The 18074-nt window shown below is 43.9% G+C and overlaps 1 pseudogene; it reads right to left on the reverse strand.

Moving 5' to 3' along the window:
- LOC115011883 (uncharacterized) overlaps window positions 1-18074 on the reverse strand; it is a 54598-nt pseudogene that overhangs the window by 27471 nt on the left and 9053 nt on the right.

Raw genomic sequence — 18074 nt, forward strand, 5'->3', positions numbered from 1 at the left:
CCACATTAATCAACTTATATTGGTTTGTTAACATTTAACAAGTGAACCTGTTGACCTTTCATCAGAGTTCTGGCTGCAGTACTGATATACAGTTGTACTTGTTGTACTTGTTGTTCTCAGCTGTATTAGCAGTACAGATTAAAGTGTGAGGGAAGAACGTTGTACTGTGAGAGCACAATGTTGTTAAAGTGAGAGAACAAGAGGAAGCGAGTAAAAGGGATTTTATTTGTATCTTTATCATGTTTTATACGTTTTATGCATTATGATGACGTTGTTTTAAGATTTTACATTTTCATGGTTTTATAACGGTTTTAGGAAAAGTTTTGTTTTTAAACAGATTTATGTTTAACTCTGTTTGTTGCAAACATGTGACTGCAGGGTGTGTCCGGGGAAGATAGGAAGTGTGTAACTGCGTGTGCTGCTCGTTCCCCTCTCTCTGCAGCTGTTATGAGTCACTTTATTCTTCTTGGTGTCTTCTTTTGTCTCTTTGCGGTTGTTTGATTGACTTTTCCTGAGCCTGTTGTCAGGCAGAATACAATATTAGCAGAAATACAATGTCTTAGTTTTTCATGCACATTTGATAGAATAGAGTTGACAAGACATTCATGTGAAATTTAATTGAATGAGTGACTAAGATGAGGAGCAGATCTATAAACAACATGCGTCACTCCTGTGTGCAAACACACCAACATGTTCCAGGATAGAAGTTTTGTTTCCAGCCTCTCAAATATGGAGAATTGCTGCTTTTCTGTTTTATATGATATTAAAGTGACAAAACAAGACAAAACAGATTTTATAGACAAACAATTAATATAAAAACAATCTGCAGATGAATTGATGATTAAAATACTTAGTTGCAGCTCTAATGAACATTCCCACTTTTTTCCACTTTTTTTTACCTGGTTGTAGTAGCAGCATTATTTTATCAGCTTATGCGAATGTTGTCATTGGAAGCCAGAAGGAGGCAGATATTTAATAAGATTTTAATCATAATAATAATAAATGTTATTTGTAAAGCGCCTTTCAAAGCTAAAAGCAATCTCAAGGCGCTAAAACTTTAGCACAGCAAGGCTGAATTGGAAGAAAAGTGAAGCCCTCGCTTTCGGGAGTGGCGTGGCGGTCTCCCAGTTCTTCCCCAGAGCCTCACCTGGAAAAGAGATGGAATAAAATATCTAGGTGTGTTTTTAGGAAAATAAAATATAGTCCAGAAGAACTGGGAGAACGTCACTGAAAAGATTGAGGGAAGGAATTCCAAATGGAAATGGCTGCTCCCTCAGATGTCTTTTAGAGGCAGATTGGCGCACAAGGAGATGGCTGATAGACCCGGGCTAAGGAGGTTTTTGCTTGAGGGGCTCCAAGACTTTTTATACTCGGCCCCTGCTCCTGGGCTGCGGAAATTCTACGTTCTTGCTACTAGACCTCCGCAGACCCCCGTTCCCGCTGCCGGACCTCCGCAGATCCCCAATCCTGCAGCCGGACCTCTCCAGACCTCCGTTCCTGCAGCTAGACCTCTCCAGACCTCCGTTCCTGCAGCCAGACCTCCGTTCTGAACCCTGCAGACCCCAGTTAACGCTGCTGCCGGACCTCTGCAGATCCCGGCAGTTTCCCCGCCGCCTCTGCAGACCCCGGCCATCGCCCTGCCGCCTCTGCAGACCCCGGCCGTCGCCCTGCCGCCTCTGCAGACCCCGGCCGCCTCTGCAGACCCCGGCCGTCGCCCTGCGGCCTCTGCAGACCTAGCCGTTGCCCTGCCGCCTATCGAGACCCTGACGGTCGCCTTGCCGCCTCTGCAGACCCCGGCCGCCTCTGCAGACCTAGCCGTTGCCCTACCGCCTATCGAGACCCCGGCCGTCGCCTTGCTGCCTTTCGAGACCCCAGTCCCTGTGCCCCCCTCGCCCTTCGTGACCCCAGTCCCTGTGCCCCACTTGCCTCTCGAGATCCCAGTCCCTGCGCTGCCCCTCGCCTCTCGTGATCCTAGTCCCTGCGCTGCCCCTCGCCTCTCGAGACCCCAGTCCCTGCGCCCCCCTCGCTTCTCGAGACCCCAGTTCCGGTGTTCCCCCCCCCAAATCCAGAGACACCAATGACTCCGGGTCAGCCTCCAGAGCGGTTTTGCCCGGCTCCAGTCCGGCCTCCAGCCCGGCCTCTTTGCCGTTCTCCAGAGCACATCCGCCCGTATCTAGCCCGGCCTCTCCACTGGCCTCCAGAGCGCCTCCTCCAGCACGGCCTCCAGAGCGGTTCCGTCCTCCTGAGCGGCCTTCTGCCCTGCCTCCTGTGTTCTTGTTTATGATTGATTTGTGATGATAAAGTGTTAAATGTATATATTTGTATTCTTTGTTTTAAGCATTTATTATAAAATAATTTGTAAAGATGATAAATACATAAATAAAAAAATCAAATCAAAAAAAGAAATTTCAGTCTCTCTCTCTTCTTACTCTCTACAATCTTCTTCCAGACCTCTTGGTTCTGCATCTTTGTCCTCCAGGAGACTCAGCTCTTGTCTGTGTGTGTGTGTGTGTGTGTGTGTGTGTGTGTGTGTGTGTGTGTGTGTGTTTGTCCTCTTTACGGTCCTCGTGGGGTCATTATGTTGAACCTGCTAGTAAAGCTAATCAAAATCCTTCATCCTCTCTGCAATCCTTTTTATCTGATCTGTTGTCTTATCAAGGTCATTGATCAACATTATATATTTATATTTCATCAGTCTATTTGTTTGTATGTTGTCAGTGGTGTAAAGTAACAACATAGTAAGTACTGTACTTAAGTACAAGTTTGAGGTATTGTAATTTACTTGAGTATTTCAATTTCCTGCTACTTCTACTTTAATATAGTTCAGAGGCAAAGATTTACTTTTTACGTATATTCTGAAATAGCAGTTGTGCCAAATGAGTACTGTTGTGGAAGTTTTCCTGCTTTACTCTGGAGAGATGTATATAAAATCAAATAAATGGTGATAGAGTTGTCTTTGTGCATTTATTTGTGGCCACAAATGGCACCAGTTTCACAGAATACAGTGTAGTCTATGGAAGGGCACAGGTTGGAAGAAGACACATAGGCATTTTATACAATTTGGTTTGGAGACGAGGTGATGAAAAAACACAGGGGGTCGAGCCAAACTGCACTTTGATGCTTGTAAGGTAATAGTTATGTAAACAGTATATTGGATGATACACTCAATATTCTGTCTCAGTATGTTAAACAGTTTGATCAGGATTTGGGTGTGCCCTGTCTTTTGTTAGTTAATCAGTCTAATCAGGATGCGTCTGTCTTGTACCGTCCTAACATGCTTCTCACATGTTAAGTGTGAATCTAATTTAAGGCATATTTTACCTTCAATACTTTGTCCATTAATGTCCAGATTAAGCTCATTAGAAAGTAACTGCAGAAGGTTTAACGACTGAAAGGATTGATCATCATTGAGCATCAGCTGATTCTGACGTCTGACTTTGGATCTCACAATAAAAACACATAAAGAACCGTTAATATGAACCATTTATTTTCCAGGTAACAATGACACAGTTACAAAATGCAAATGTCATTTACTTTTTATCCAAATAAATCCAAATACATCTGAAAGTACAAAATAAAATGGTAACATCTGGTAGAGCTCACATGTAGCCCCGTGCAGCGGAAGGTTTGACTGGACGTGGGTTGATGGTTTTAGTGATCTTGATTCGATTAGGATCCTAGACACAGTCCTCCTCCAAACCGCTCTTCACCATTCCACAGTTGGGGGGCACCCAGGCCGTGTCATATCCGTTGTTGTGCCAGGTCTTCTGAAGGGGGTGGCCTTGATAATTGATGGCGATCACGTTCCCCACGTTGACCACAACCTTAATGACGACCTTGTCAGACTCAGGGTGACCAATGGGATAGCGGCTCGCTTTCTGCAGGTCTCTGCTGAGGTAGACGCCGCAGCCGAGCATCCCGCCTGCAGACTGGCGAAAACCGTAGGCCAGGATGGATTCAGCCATCGCCTTGGTGGTGCCGTGGTACATGACGTACTTTCTGTTATTAATTGGCTCAGAGACATCAAGTGGATATACCCCTGAAGGCAGATCAAAGTCATCTTCGGCCCACTCGTACTGCATGTTGGTGTCAGTGTCACTGTGGGAAAGAGGATCATTAGTGTTGAGACTTCAGACAGAAGAAAATAAACATCATTGCAAACAAAACAGGAACTAAACCAGAACATGAAGAAATCATTTAACTACACATTTTAAGCTTGGGTTGGAAGATCCTTAAACCTGCATCCTCTGTAACATCCAGCAGGGGGCGACTCCTCTGGTTGTGTAGAAGTCTATGAGAAAATGTTTCTATTTACAGGCACATCAGTGCTTTGAGCAAATGCTAACATGCTCACAATGATAAAGCTAAAATGCTAATGTTTAATTGGTATAATTTGTATTATGTTCACCATCAAAGTTAAGTTAATTGTTCGCATAATAACATTTACTAATTAGCACCAAACACTTTTCCTAGAACTCGGGTCATGCTTCTTGCCGTCAGCGCGGCTGGCGTCGACGGTGCGTGCGGTCAACGCTCACGTCTGGTTGTTCAATGAAATGGAAATTGAAATCATTTTTGTGATCCTCTGACTTTTCCTCTAGCGCAGGGGTTCTCAACGGGGGCAGCAGCCTTTAAAAACCGCAGATATTTTTCGCCTGAGTTTCTGAACGTTGTGGTCGACATCGCTCCATTTATAATTAAAGTGTTGGATTTTTTACTTTTCTGCACTTTGTAGTTCTCTTCCCTCATTTCCTCCGCTCTGTCTCTGACTGACGAAACGGAGAGAATGTGAATGCGCAAAGCAACGCAGTAAACACGGAAACATGCACATAAAATAGATAAATAACATAAGCGTTTAGTTTATTGAATAAAAGAGGTTCAATGTGAAAAGTGACTTGTGATTTGGCGGAATATATATATGATAAATATATATATATATATATATATACATTTCAGGAGGAACCGTTGGGGGGGGGGGCAGCGCCTCAGACTTGTTGCTTTGTGCTCGTTTATTGTTGGATCACTTAAGAGTGCAAATTGTTTCACATTTCTGAGGCTGCTTTAACACCGGTTACAGTTTGAATGTCTGACCCGTCTCTGATTGGCTGCAGTCTATGACACAGATTAAAGTTTGAATCTTTTTACGTTGCATTTGTTTAACACTCCTGAATAAAATGTCTTTGTTTGCTCCCTGGGTACATGGTGTATCAGGGCAATTGAAGGTAAAAACAACAAAACATTTGTTTAATAATATAATATTTATTACTATTTAGAAATGTTATTATGTAACTTCGATCTCAGAGAATTTGAGTTTTTATAATAACATAAATTAGCAGATTTGAAATACTAAATTAATATAATCAATATATAAATAATAAATACTAAGAATAATAATCAACATTAAAATTCAGCGGAGACAATTAGCCTACATTTTATTTGATGGGGGGCGGTAAGGGACCTGGATAATGGATAGGGGGGCGCTGGCCCAAAAAAGGTTGAGAACCACCGCTCCAGCGCCATCATCAGGTCAACATTTGATTGTGTCCAAAGCTTTGGTTTAATACCTGCAGAGCTGATTAGCAACTGTTAGTTAATTAATTAAGAAGTGCGATTTTTTTGCTGAGTGACATGAATGCAGCAACGAGTGAGAACATGAGGGGGGGGGGGGGGAGCTCGTATTTTGAAAGACAAGGACGTGATATTTTCTATTTTCTTATTGTCAACAAATCCCACGAAAAGTCAAAATGTGTATTAATCCGCCGCTGAAAATAGTCCCCAACAAACGCTCTATTGCTCTGTTTACGGTAAGCGCGTCATTTCCGGTTGTTAATGTTTCTGTGTTGCTGGTAGCATACTTCGGCAGCTCCAGCTTGACCCAGTTAATGTTGTTATATTCTTGATCACATCAGCTAATTACCTGTCATCTATCTAAACCTATACTTGTACTTCCTAAGCACTTACAACTCTCTCCTTATCCTCCTTCTCTTAGCGACTCTCGCTAAATCCTCAATTCTTTACGCTACTTTTTGCTCTGCTAACGTTAGCTGCTGTAGCTCGGCAGCTAGCGATGGCATCTCCCTCTTCTGCTCTCTCCTGCTCGGTGTGTTTCATGTTTAGCTATTGCTCTGCCTCCTTTAGTGATAATGGTACGTGTATTAAATGTAGTTTATACGCAGGGTTGGAGGCGAGTTTTAGAGGGATAGATGAGCGGCTCCGCACCATGGCTAGTCAGCGGTTAGCAACTGTAGCTGTTAGCAAGCCCCCTATAGCCGGTGCGAGTCGACCAGTGGTATCTCCTGTTAGCTGTCCCCCGGCGGGGCCCGAGCAGCCGGGAGACTGGGTGACTGTCCGAAAGAAGTGTTATCAGAAGCCCACGGTTCACCACCAACCGCTTGCTGTTTCTAACAGATTCTCCCCACTCAGTGACACACCAGCTGAGAAGCCAACTCTGGTTATCGGTAGCTCAATTTTGAGATACGTTCATTTTGAGACACCAGCGACGACAGTCACGTGCATTCCGGGGGCCAGAGCGGGCGACATAGAAGCACATTTGAAACTGCTGGCTAAGGCTAAACGTAAATACAGTAAGATTGTTATTCACGTCGGCGGTAATGACACGTGATTGCGTCAATCGGAGTGTACTAAAGTTAATGTGGAGTCGGTGTGTACATTTGCCAAAACAATGTCGGACTCCGTAGTTTTCTCTGGTCCTCTGCCAAATCTTTTGAATGATGACATGTTTAGCCGCATGTCATCATTCCGTCGCTGGCTCTCACGGTGGTGTCCAGATAATGATGTGGGCTTCGTAGACAATTGGTGGACTTTCTGGGGAAGACCTGGTCTGATTAGGAGTGACGGCATCCATCCTACTTTGGCTGTAGCAGATCTCATATCCAATAATATTACACAGTCTATTAGTGGACCTAATCCATGACAACCCAGAGTTGAGACCAGGACAAAGAGTTGCAGTCTTACACACTTCTCTGTGCTTCTTTCCGGGCAGTCACCCACTCAAATCCCCATAGTGACTGTGTCTGCCCCACGACCACTGAAACTAATCAAGTCTATGGTTAACAGAAGAGGAGTTATACATGAAAACATCATTAAAATAAACACCACCGCTGCAAAAGTGCAACTAAATCGAAAAATTAAATGTGGGCTCTTAAACATCAGATCTTTATCAACGAAAGCCGGATTGGTAAATTATTTAATATCAGATAATAAGATTGATTTATTTTGTCTCACTGAAACCTGAGACATGAAGAATATGTCTAAATGAATCTACTCCACCTGGTCATATTAATACTCACATTCCTCGAGGCACTGGCAGAGGAGGTGGAGTTGCGGCCATATTTGACTCAAACCTCTTGATCAATCCTAAACCTGAACTAAACTATAACTCTTTTGAAAGCCTTGTTCTTACGCTCTCAAACCCAACATTGAAAACAATAAAGTCAGTTTTATTAGTTCCTGTGTACCGCCCTCCTGGTCCGTATCCTGAAGTTCTATCTGAACTCTCAGAACTTTTATCAAGTTTAGTCCTTAAAACAGATAAAGTAATTATTGTAGGTGACTTTAATATTCATGTGGATGTTGATAGTGACAGCCTTAATAATGCATTTATCTCAATATTAGATTCACTGGGTTCAGTCAAAATGTACATGAACCAACTCACTGTTTAAACCACACTCTGGACCTTGTTCTGGGATATGGTGTTGAAATTGAAAGTTTATCAGCGTGTCCACATAATCCTCTTTTATCAGAACATTTTAATAACTTCTGAAGTCCTGTTACTGGACTACAAGCCAGCAGGCAAAATATCCTACGCTCGATGTTTATCTGAAAGTGCTGTGACTAAATTTAAGGAAGTGATTCCATCAGCACTTGATTCAATACCAGGACTCAATATCAATATAACAGAGGACTCCAATGCTAACTTTAGTCCCTCACAAATTAATCATCTTGTTGATAGCGCTACAGCCTCACTGCGAATAACACTCGACTCTGTCGCTCCTCTAAAGAAGAAGATCATAAAGTAAAGTAAATGGCGTTCCACTAAACTGGAAGAATCTCGTTTAGTCTGGTTAGATCATCTTAAAACGTATAAGAAGGCTCTCCGTAATGCAGAGCAGCTTATTACTCTTCCTTAATAGAAGAAAATAAGAACAACCCCAGGTTTCTGTTCAGCACTGAGGCTGACAGAGAGTCACAGCTCTACAGAGCCTTCTGTTCCTATATCTCTCAGTAGTGACGACTTCATGAGCTTCTTTAACCATAAAATTATAATTATTAGAGACAAAATTAATCTCCTCCTGACCTCAATCAGTAACGACTTAACTTCAACCTCCAGAACCTTAAAAACATCTGTAACTCCTGAAATATATCTCGACTGTTTTACTGCAATCAACCTTAACCAACTAACTTCAACAATCTCATCGTCTAAGCATCAACCTGTCTTTTAGACCTGATTCCAACTAAACTGTTTAAAGAAGTTTTACCCTTAATTAACACCTCGTTATTAAATATGATCAACCTGTCTCTATTATCTGGCTACGTACCAAAATCCTTTAAAGTAGCTGTAATAAAACCACTTCTTAAAAAGCCTGGTCTTGATCCAGAGGTTTTAGCCAACTATAGGTCGATATCTAACCTTCCCTTTCTCGCTAAGATCCTTGAGGAAGCAGTCGCAAAACAGTTGTGTGACTTTTTACATAATAATAGTTTATTTGAGGTTTTTCAATCTGGATTTAGAGTTCATCATAGCACAGAGACGGCACTGGTGAAAGTTACCAATGACCTTCTATTGGCATCAGACAAAGGACTTGTCTCTGTTCTTGTCTTGTTAGACCTCAGTGCTGCTTTCCACACTGTTGATCAGGACATTCTACTACAGAGACTGGAACATTGTGTTGGCATAAAAGGAACCGCACTAAGCTGGTTCAAGTCCTATTTATCTGAGCGATCTCAATTTGTACTTGTTAACGATAAATCCTCCATGACAGCCAAAGTCAGTCTTGGAGTTCCGCAGGGTTCTGTACTTGGACCGATTCTATTCACCTTATATATGCTTCCTTTGGGCAATATTATAAGGAACCACTCTATAAACTTTCATTGCTATGCGGATGATACCCAATTATATCTATCAATTAAACCAGATGAAACCAATCAATTGGCTAAACTTCAAGCATTAAGGACATAAAAACTTGGATGTCCTGCAACTTTTTGATGTTAAACACAGACAAAACTGAAGTTATTACACTTGGCCCTAAACGCCTCCGAAACGTATTTTCTAATGACAGAAGCTCTGGACGGCATTAATTTGGCCTCCAGCACCAGTGTAAGGAATCTTGGCGTCATCTTTGATCAAGATCTGTCGTTTAACTCCCACATAAAACAAATCTCAAGGACTGCCTTCTTTCATCTACGTAACATTGCAAAAATAACATCCTGTCTCAAAATGATGCAGGAAAAACTAGTCCATGCATTTGTTACTTCAAGGCTGGATTACTGCAACTCATTGTTATCAGGTTGTCCCAAAAAGTCTCTTAAGACTCTTCAGTTGATCCAAAATGCAGCGGCACGTGTATTGACTAGAACAAGGAAACGGGATCATATTACTCCTGTATTAGCTGCTCTGCACTGGCTCCCGGTAAAATACAGAATAGAATTCAAAATCCTTCTCCTGACTTACAAATCAATTAATGGTCAGGCTCCAGCAAATCTTAAAGATCTCATAGTACCTTATAAACCAACTAGAGCATTACGCTCCCAGACTGCAGGGTTACTTGTGGTTCCTAGAGTCTCCAAGAGCACAATGGGAGCCTTCAGCTATCAAGCTCCTCTCCAGTGGAACCAGCTTCCAGTTTGTGTTTAGGAGGCAGACACACTCTCCACATTTAAGAGCAGGTTAAAGACTTTCCTCTCTGATAAAGCTTATAGTTAGGGCTGGCTCAGGTTTGCCCTGGATCAGCCCCTAGTTATGCTGCTATATGCTTAGACTGCCGGGGGACACCTCCCTGCTCTCTTCCTTCTCTTCCTCTCTCCTCCCCTCCCTCTCTTCTTCTCCCTCTCTATCTGTATGCATTTATGTAAATGTATGTTACTAACTCATCATCCGGGGTATCATCCCCGGAGTGTCTGTCTCTCATGTGGCAGGTTGCCACTGATAAAGTTTACGTCAGGATCATGAATCGTGGCTGCGCCTGCTGCCCTGGTCCTGCTGGACAGCGGGAAGCCTTTTTGACATTTTCCTGGATTCATCCAAACTTTCTCTTTTCAACACAACATCATTTCTGTCAAATGTTGTATTTGTACTATGTTGTTTATCCTGTACACACGACATCTATTGCACGTCTGTCCGTCCTGGGAGAGGGATCCCTCCTCAGTCTCTCCCTGAGGTTTATAACATTGTTCCCCCTTTAATTATAGGGTTTCTTTTAGGAAGTTTTTCCTTGTGCGATGCGAGGGTCTAAGGACAGAGGGTCTGAGGACAGAGGGTCTAAGGACAGAGGGTATGAGGACAGAGGGTCTAAGGACAGAGGGTTTAAGAACAGAGGGTGTAAGGACAGAGGGTCTAAGGACAGATGGTGTAAGGACAGAGGGTCTAAGGACAGAGGGTGTAAGGACAGAGGGTCTAAGGACAGAGGGTCTAAGGACAGAGGGTCTGAGGACAGAGGGTCTGAGGACAGAGGGTCTAAGGACAGAGGGTCTGAGGACAGAGGGTCTGAGGACAGAGGGTCTAAGGATAGAGGGTGTCGTAACCTGTACAGTCTGTAAACACTGAGACAAATGTATAATTTGTGATATTGGGCTCTATAAATACATTTGATTTGAGTTGATTTCCTCCTGTTGAGTGAAGAGATGGGCGGGGCAGCATAAAGGGACCAGGGTGTGTCCCTCAGGGGGAACGTTAGCGCTCATACCTCATTGTGACATACTGACGTTAGCATTAGCACAGCCTCATTGTGACATACTGACGTTAGCATTAGCACAGCCCCATTGTGACATACTGACGTTAGCATTAGCACAGCCTCATTGTGACATATTGACGTTAGCATTAGCACAGCCTCATTGTGACATACTGACGTTAGCATTAGCACAGCCTCATTGTGACATACTGACGTTAGCATTAGCACAGCCTCATTGTGACATACTGTCGTTAGCATTAGCATAGCCTCATTGTGACATACTGTCGTTAGCATCAGCACAGCCTCATTGTGACATACTGACGTTAGCATTAGCACAGCCTCATTGTGACATACTGTCGTTAGCATCAGCACAGCTGTGTCTCAGTAAAACCTCACAGAGTCGACTCCTGTTAAGATAAAACATCTCACTGGGTCCAAAAGTTATGATAGTTCGGTGAAGTGGAGACTTTAAAACATCCAGTCAAGTCTGTTTTATTTATATAACCCAATATCCAAAATCTGAAATCTTTACAAGTCATATACAGCCTACAGATAATTAAAGAAATAAACTCCCGAAAACACCTTTTACTGGGGAAAAGACTTTCCAGAGTTTTACTGTAATACCCTGTCAATATACAGACTACTCTTTATTCTGCTGTGCCGGTATCTCAGCATGCCTCGTGTCTAAAGGCTGAGTCCCACAGTGGGGTTCAAGTTCAAGTCCGACCCGCGGCCATTTGCTGTTTGTCTCTCCCAGCTTCTCTCTCCCTCTTTCCTAAACTTCACTACACTATCATTAAAGGCATAAAAAGCCCCCAAAATCCCTGAAGTTCTTCTGCATTAAACACAGTCCATCAGACCCCTTCATCTCCTCATAGTCACAGTATTTACTGCATGTAAATGTAAATGCATGAAAAACAAAGTGTGTGTTCACGTACCTCTCTGTGTTCCTCCAACAGTGCAGGCTGTGAGCTCACTCTGCATTATATAAGCACCTTCAAGCTTTGGGGGGAATTTCAGAAACGTGAGTTTATCTTTCACTTTCATTTCCCCGCCTGCACTGTTTTATGAGTTTGACACACCTGGTTTCTGTTGGCTGGTGTTTCCTGCTGCTCCTGATGGTTTTACAGTAAAACTAAACTGAAAGATAGAAACAGTTCACATGCCTCTGTCTCGTTTAAACACCTGAGATAATCTGAACAAAACAACCTGCAGAATAATTGATGACTAAAATACTTAGTTGCAGCTCTAATGAACATTCTCACCTGTGTGTGTGTGTGTGTGTGTGTGTGTGTGTTCTGTGTGTGTGTGTGTGCGTGTGTGTGTGTGTGTGTGTGTAACAACATGCGTCACTCCTGTGTACAAACACACCAACATGTTCCAGTAGTCAGTTCTTCCACTGAAACATTGTGTTGTCATTGTCTTTAATTAAACTGAAGAAATGCTATTCTACCTGCTCAACGAGTGAAGGTGCAGCAGATCAAAGAATACCTGAGAGCCAATCAGGATAAAGGGAAGTTCTGTGAGGAAGCTGCACAGCCTGCGGCCAATCAGAATCCTCTCTCACATCCACAGGAAGACACTTCACTGTAGCTTTAATAAACTGAGAAGCAGACAAGATCGCTTTGTTTTATAGTTTATAATAAACCTATAATAGTTTTCAGGGAACATTGCAGCAGCAGTGCATCATGGGAGTTTGGTTTGGTGGTGCAGCAGCGGTGCATCATGGGAGTTCATCTCTCCTCCTCTCCTCTGATTAAAAGGTTACAAACCAGAGTTTCTCCTGCACGCTGCACGTTTGCTTGTTGGAAATTTAAAGAAAGTCTGAAAACCTTTGAAAAAATCGGACATTTTAAGAAATTCAGAAAGTTTTAGAAATAAATTGAAGATTTTGAGGAAAAAGTCGAAACATTTGATAAAAAAGTTTTAAAAATTGAGAAAAGAGAGGACTTCTCTCTGATTAAAAGCGGTAAAAACAGTGAATAAGAATAAGAGTTTCTCCTGCACGCTGCTCAGCTGAAGCTCCAGACGTTCAGGAGGTTTTTACCAACAGACGAATTATCCTCAGAGTTCTCCTCCTCGACAGAACAAATGGTCATGGATAGTAAAACTGGTAAACACGCTACAAAAAGCAGTTTCAAGTTAAAAACGAGTGTTTCCCAGGTGCAGTTTGGTGGACATAGGATGGAGGGGCTACGAGTTAAAGAGTTAAAACGCGTCTTAAAGCAGCAGCAGTAAATGATGCTTCTCATGACATCTCTTTACTTTGTCTCCCACACGAGGAAATGCTTCTGGATTTTTCTCACATTAATTCACAAACACGAGTTGTCTGACCTGCTGACACACCTGGTTTCTGTTGGCTGGTGTTTCCTGCTGCTCCTGATGGTTTTACAGTAGAACTAAACTGAAAGCTAGAAACAGTTCACATGCCTCTGTCTAGTTTAAACACCTGAGATAATCTGGATTATAGGAGGATAGAAGTTTTGTTTCCAGCCTCTCAAACATGGAGATTTACTGCTTTTCTGTTTTATGACAAAACAAGACATTTAAAGACATCAGACAAACAGATTTTATAGACAAACGATTAATATAAAAACAATCTGCAGATTAATCGATGCTTAAAATACTTAGTTGCAGCGCTAATGAACATTCTCATCTGTGTGTGTGTGTGTTCTGTGTGTGTGTGTGTGTGTGTGTGCGTGTGTGTGTGTGTGTGTGTGTGTGTGCTGCAACTAAGTCCTGTGTACAAACACACCAACATGTTCCAGTAGTCAGTTCTTCCACTGAAACATTGTGTTGTCATTGTCTTTAATTAAACTGAAGAAATGCTATTCTACCTGCTCAACGAGTGAAGGTGCAGCAGATCAAAGAATACCTGAGAGCCAATCAGGATAAAGGGAAGTTCTGTGAGGAAGCTGCACAGCCTGCGGCCAATCAGAATCCTCTCTCACATCCACAGGAAGACACTTCACTGTAGCTTTAATAAACTGAGAAGCAGACAAGATCACTTTGTTTTATAGTTTATAATAAACCTATAACAGTTTTCAGGGAACATTGACAAGTTACTGGTTCTCTCAGTGGACTTTCATGCAGCGTAACACTTGTACATATTGGGAGAACAAAGCATCAGGTATAAAGAAAAGACTTCACACTCTGCCAGGCTGCGAGGAGCTTCAGATTAGAAGGAACAAGCTCCTCGTAGACGCTGCGCTGCCCTCTGTAGGACGTGTGCAGGAGAGTTGAAGATATAAACTCACAGTTAGTTTGCTGCTCTCTGTGCTGAAAGCTTCTGTTATTTTCCTTTTATTCGTCACAGCTGAGCAGATTTTGAGTTTTGATTTCTATTGTTTGATCATGATGTTAGATGTTTGTTGTCTTTAATCTTTAAAAGTTGAACATTTTAAGAAAGTAGAACATTTTGAGAAAAAACAGGTCTCCTCCTCTCTGATTAAAAGCGGTAAAAGCAGTGAATAAAAGAGTTTGAGGTTATAAGCAGAGTTTCTCCTGCCCGCTGTTCGGCTGCCGCTAACGTTTCTCTGAGAATTTATGGGAATTTATTATCCAGCTTCTCTGAGAACCATCACCGTATCGTGGTGGAGAGGTTTGTGTGTCCCTATGAACATGAGAGCTGTGTTGTCTGGAGCCTAGTGCTCCTGGTAGGGTCTCCCAAGGCAAATTGGTCTCAGGCGAGGGGCCAGACTAAGAATGGATCAAAAACGACTTCATGAAAAAAAGGGAAAGGAAAGGAGAGACCCTGCCCGGAGGAAGCCCGGGGCCCCCGTCTGGAGCCAGGCCCAGAGGGAGGGCCCGACAGCGAGCGCCTGGTGGCTGGGTTTGCCACACAGCCCGAAGAAGCTACGTGGTGCCTCCCATCCATCCATCCATCCTGTGGGCCCACCACTCATGGGAAAAACCGCTGGGGTCGGGTGCGCTGTCACACGGGTGGCAGTGATGGTCAGGGACCTCGACGGACCAGACCCGGGCAGCAGAGGCTGGCTCTGGGGACGTGGAACGTCACCTCTCTTTGGGGGAAGGAGCTGGAAATAGTGCGGGAGGTGGAGCTCTACCAGTTGGATCTGGTGGGGCTTCCAACACACATAGCTAAGATCAAGGTGTTGTACAGTGAAGTTGAGAGTGTGCTGAAGTTCAATGGCAGTCTGTGTGCTGTGTGTAGAGGCATCCGGCAGGGCTGTGCTCTGTCAGGAATGCTCTATGTCAGGGGTGACAGAATCGGCCCACCAGAGGGTCCAATCCGGCCCGCGGGATGATTTTGCAAAGTGTAAAAATTACAGAAAAACTTGCATTTCTATAAAATTACCTGCAATCAGTCCACCAGGGGTCGCACTGTCTCAGTAAGAGCATGCGATAGACTGTAACAAGTAAAGAGTAAGAGTAGCGATTTACACTGAGAACCAGAACGGAATAGCAGATGGCATCATCCATCCCGCCTTTTTTAATGTGTTCAGTCTTTTGCTGTCAAAATCTTCTGTGATACCCTCATCCCCAAATGTCTCTGTCAAAAAAGAGAAAAGTGGACACAGAGTGCAGAATTTTCCAGGAAAAATGGACCACATCCGGGAACTGGAACACCGGTGTGTTTGGTGTGTTCCCAGCAAGTTTCTGTGCTCAAAGAATACAATATTCGGCGAGACTCGCCATGGCGCTTGCAAGGACAACTTAGACAAGACAAGATAAATAACCTGCTAGCAAGTCTGAAGAAGCAGCAGTCTGTTTTTACCCGGAGCCGAGATATACGTGATGCGGCAGTGAAAGTTAGCTACATAATTGCTAACGAAATAGCATCAGCCTCAAAGCCGTATTCTGAAGGTGAGTTTGTAAAAACATGCATGCTGAAGGCGGCAGAAATTGTGTGCCCTGAGAAACGACAGGCTTTTGCTAACATCAGCCTAACGAGGAATACTGTGACGGATAGGATTGCCGATCTTTCAGCAGATTTGGATATTCAAAAGAAGAATAAAGTGAAATCATTTGTAGCATTTTCAGTTGCAATCGATGAGAGCACTGACATTACAGATGTTGCTCAACTGGCCATATTCATATTTATTTAGTGTTGATGACACTTTAGCGGTCACAGAGGAGTTCCTTGAGTTGGTACCTATGATGGACACCACTACAGCGAATTATATTTTTAGCGCTGTCATTGAAGCGCTGGACCGGTTCGGAGTGGACTGGAGCTGTCAGTGTGGCTACAGATGGCGCACCATCAATGATCGGGAGAAAAACAGGTGTTGTGACTAAATTCAGAGAGAAAGTACAGGCTGCAAATGGAGGAAATAGTTTTTGGACATTCCACTGTATTTTGCACCAGGAAGCATTGTGTTGCAAATCGTTAACAATGGATCATGTCATGAAAGTGGCTGTCCAAACTGTTAACTTCATCCGAGCCAGAGGGCTGAATCACCGTCAGTTCGACAGCCTCCTCAGTGACAAAGACATCACCTGTGGCCTACCATACCACACGGAAGTTAGGTGGTTAAGCTGAGGTGCTATGCTGAAGCGATTTTTTTATCTACGGGAGGAAATTGGAGCAAAAGGGCAAACCAGTGCACAAATTAAAAAACCCAGAATGGCTGCAGGACCTTGCATTTATGGTTGATATGACAGAGTACTTGAATAACCTGAACAAGAAACTGCAAGGCCGCAAGAAAGTTGTCACACAATATTATGACGCCATATGTGTATTTAAATTGAAGCTGACTTTGTGGGCGACACAGTTGTCAAGTGGCGCCGCTACTCATTTCCCTCATCTTAGAAATGTGCAAACGACCGGAGTTACTGCTGACATGAGTCGCTACAAAGAAAAAATTACAGAGTTGCTGCAGGAGTTTGAGCAGCGGTTCCAGGTCTTTGGTGAGCTTGAGACAGAATTTGCAGTTTTTCGCTCGCCATTTGCAGTTAAGGCTGCGGATCTGCCCGTCGATTTACAGCTTGAAATAATTGATTTACAATGTGATCAGAATTTAAAGGAGAAATCTGCCTCATCAAACCTGGACACATTTTATCAGTATCTTTTGCCAGGATACCCCAAATTGACAGCCCTGGCAGCAAAGGTTTTGAGCATGTTTGGGACCACCTACCTGTGTGAACAAGTGTTCTCTGTAATGAACATCACCGAAACAAAGCTGCGCTGAAGACTCACTCAAAAAAAGAAAAATGGCAGCTCCTAAACTTCCTCTCAGGAGAAGCCAAAATGGCCATCTACATAAGTAGAAAGAACAGAGTGGAAAACAGAGAAGGGCAGGAGGCGAAAGTGTAATGATTTTATATATCCCTGTCTTCCCCAGTGTTCCTTGTCAGTTCGTACCTTGATGTTACCTCGTCTCTACCTCGTCTCTACCTCCGGTTGGTCTATGTTTTCAATTTATTTGTTACTTTGTATTTTGTTAGCTTTTGGAAAATAAAGCTCTCTTTTTGTTAAAATCATCGTCTGTCTGCTGCATTTGGGTCCTCACCTTCACCTCAACGTAACAGAACGAACTGACCAAATATGGACCCAGCAGAGACCTTGGACGAAGAGATTTATGATCTCTCGTACACAATACTGTGTATTTACGGGGAGTGGAGGAGAGCTTCCTGTTGGGAGGGGCAACAGGATAAGTTAAGATTGGCGCACAAGGAGATGGCTGATAGACCTGGGCTAAGGAGGTTTTTGCTTGAGGGGCTCCAAGACTTTTTATACTTGGCCCCTGCTCCTGGGCCGTGGAAATTCTCCGTTCATGCTACTGGACCTCCGCAGACCCCCGTTCCCGCTGCCGGACCTCCGCAGATCCCCAATCCTGCATCCGGACCTCTCCAGACCTCCGTTCCTGCAGCTAGACCTCTCCAGACCTCCGTTCCTGCAGCCAGACCTCCGTTCTTGCTGCCGGACCCCTGCAGACCCCAGTTCCCGCTGCTGCCGGACCTCTGCAGACCCCGGCTGTTTCCCCGCCGCCTCTGCAGACCCCGGCCGTCGCCCTGCCGCCTCTGCAGACCCCGGCTGCTTCTGCAGACCCCGGCTGCTTCTGCAGACTCCGGCCGTCGCCCTGCCGCCTCTGCATACCTAGCCGTTGCCCTGCCGCTTATCAAGACCCCGGCCGTCGCCTTGCCGCCTTTCAAGACCCCAGTCCCTGTGCCCCCCTTGCCCTTCGAGATTCCAGTCCCTGCGCT

Source organism: Cottoperca gobio, chromosome 8 (assembly GCF_900634415.1).
Source record: "Cottoperca gobio chromosome 8, fCotGob3.1, whole genome shotgun sequence".
NCBI classification, from domain to species: Eukaryota; Metazoa; Chordata; class Actinopteri; order Perciformes; family Bovichtidae; genus Cottoperca; species Cottoperca gobio.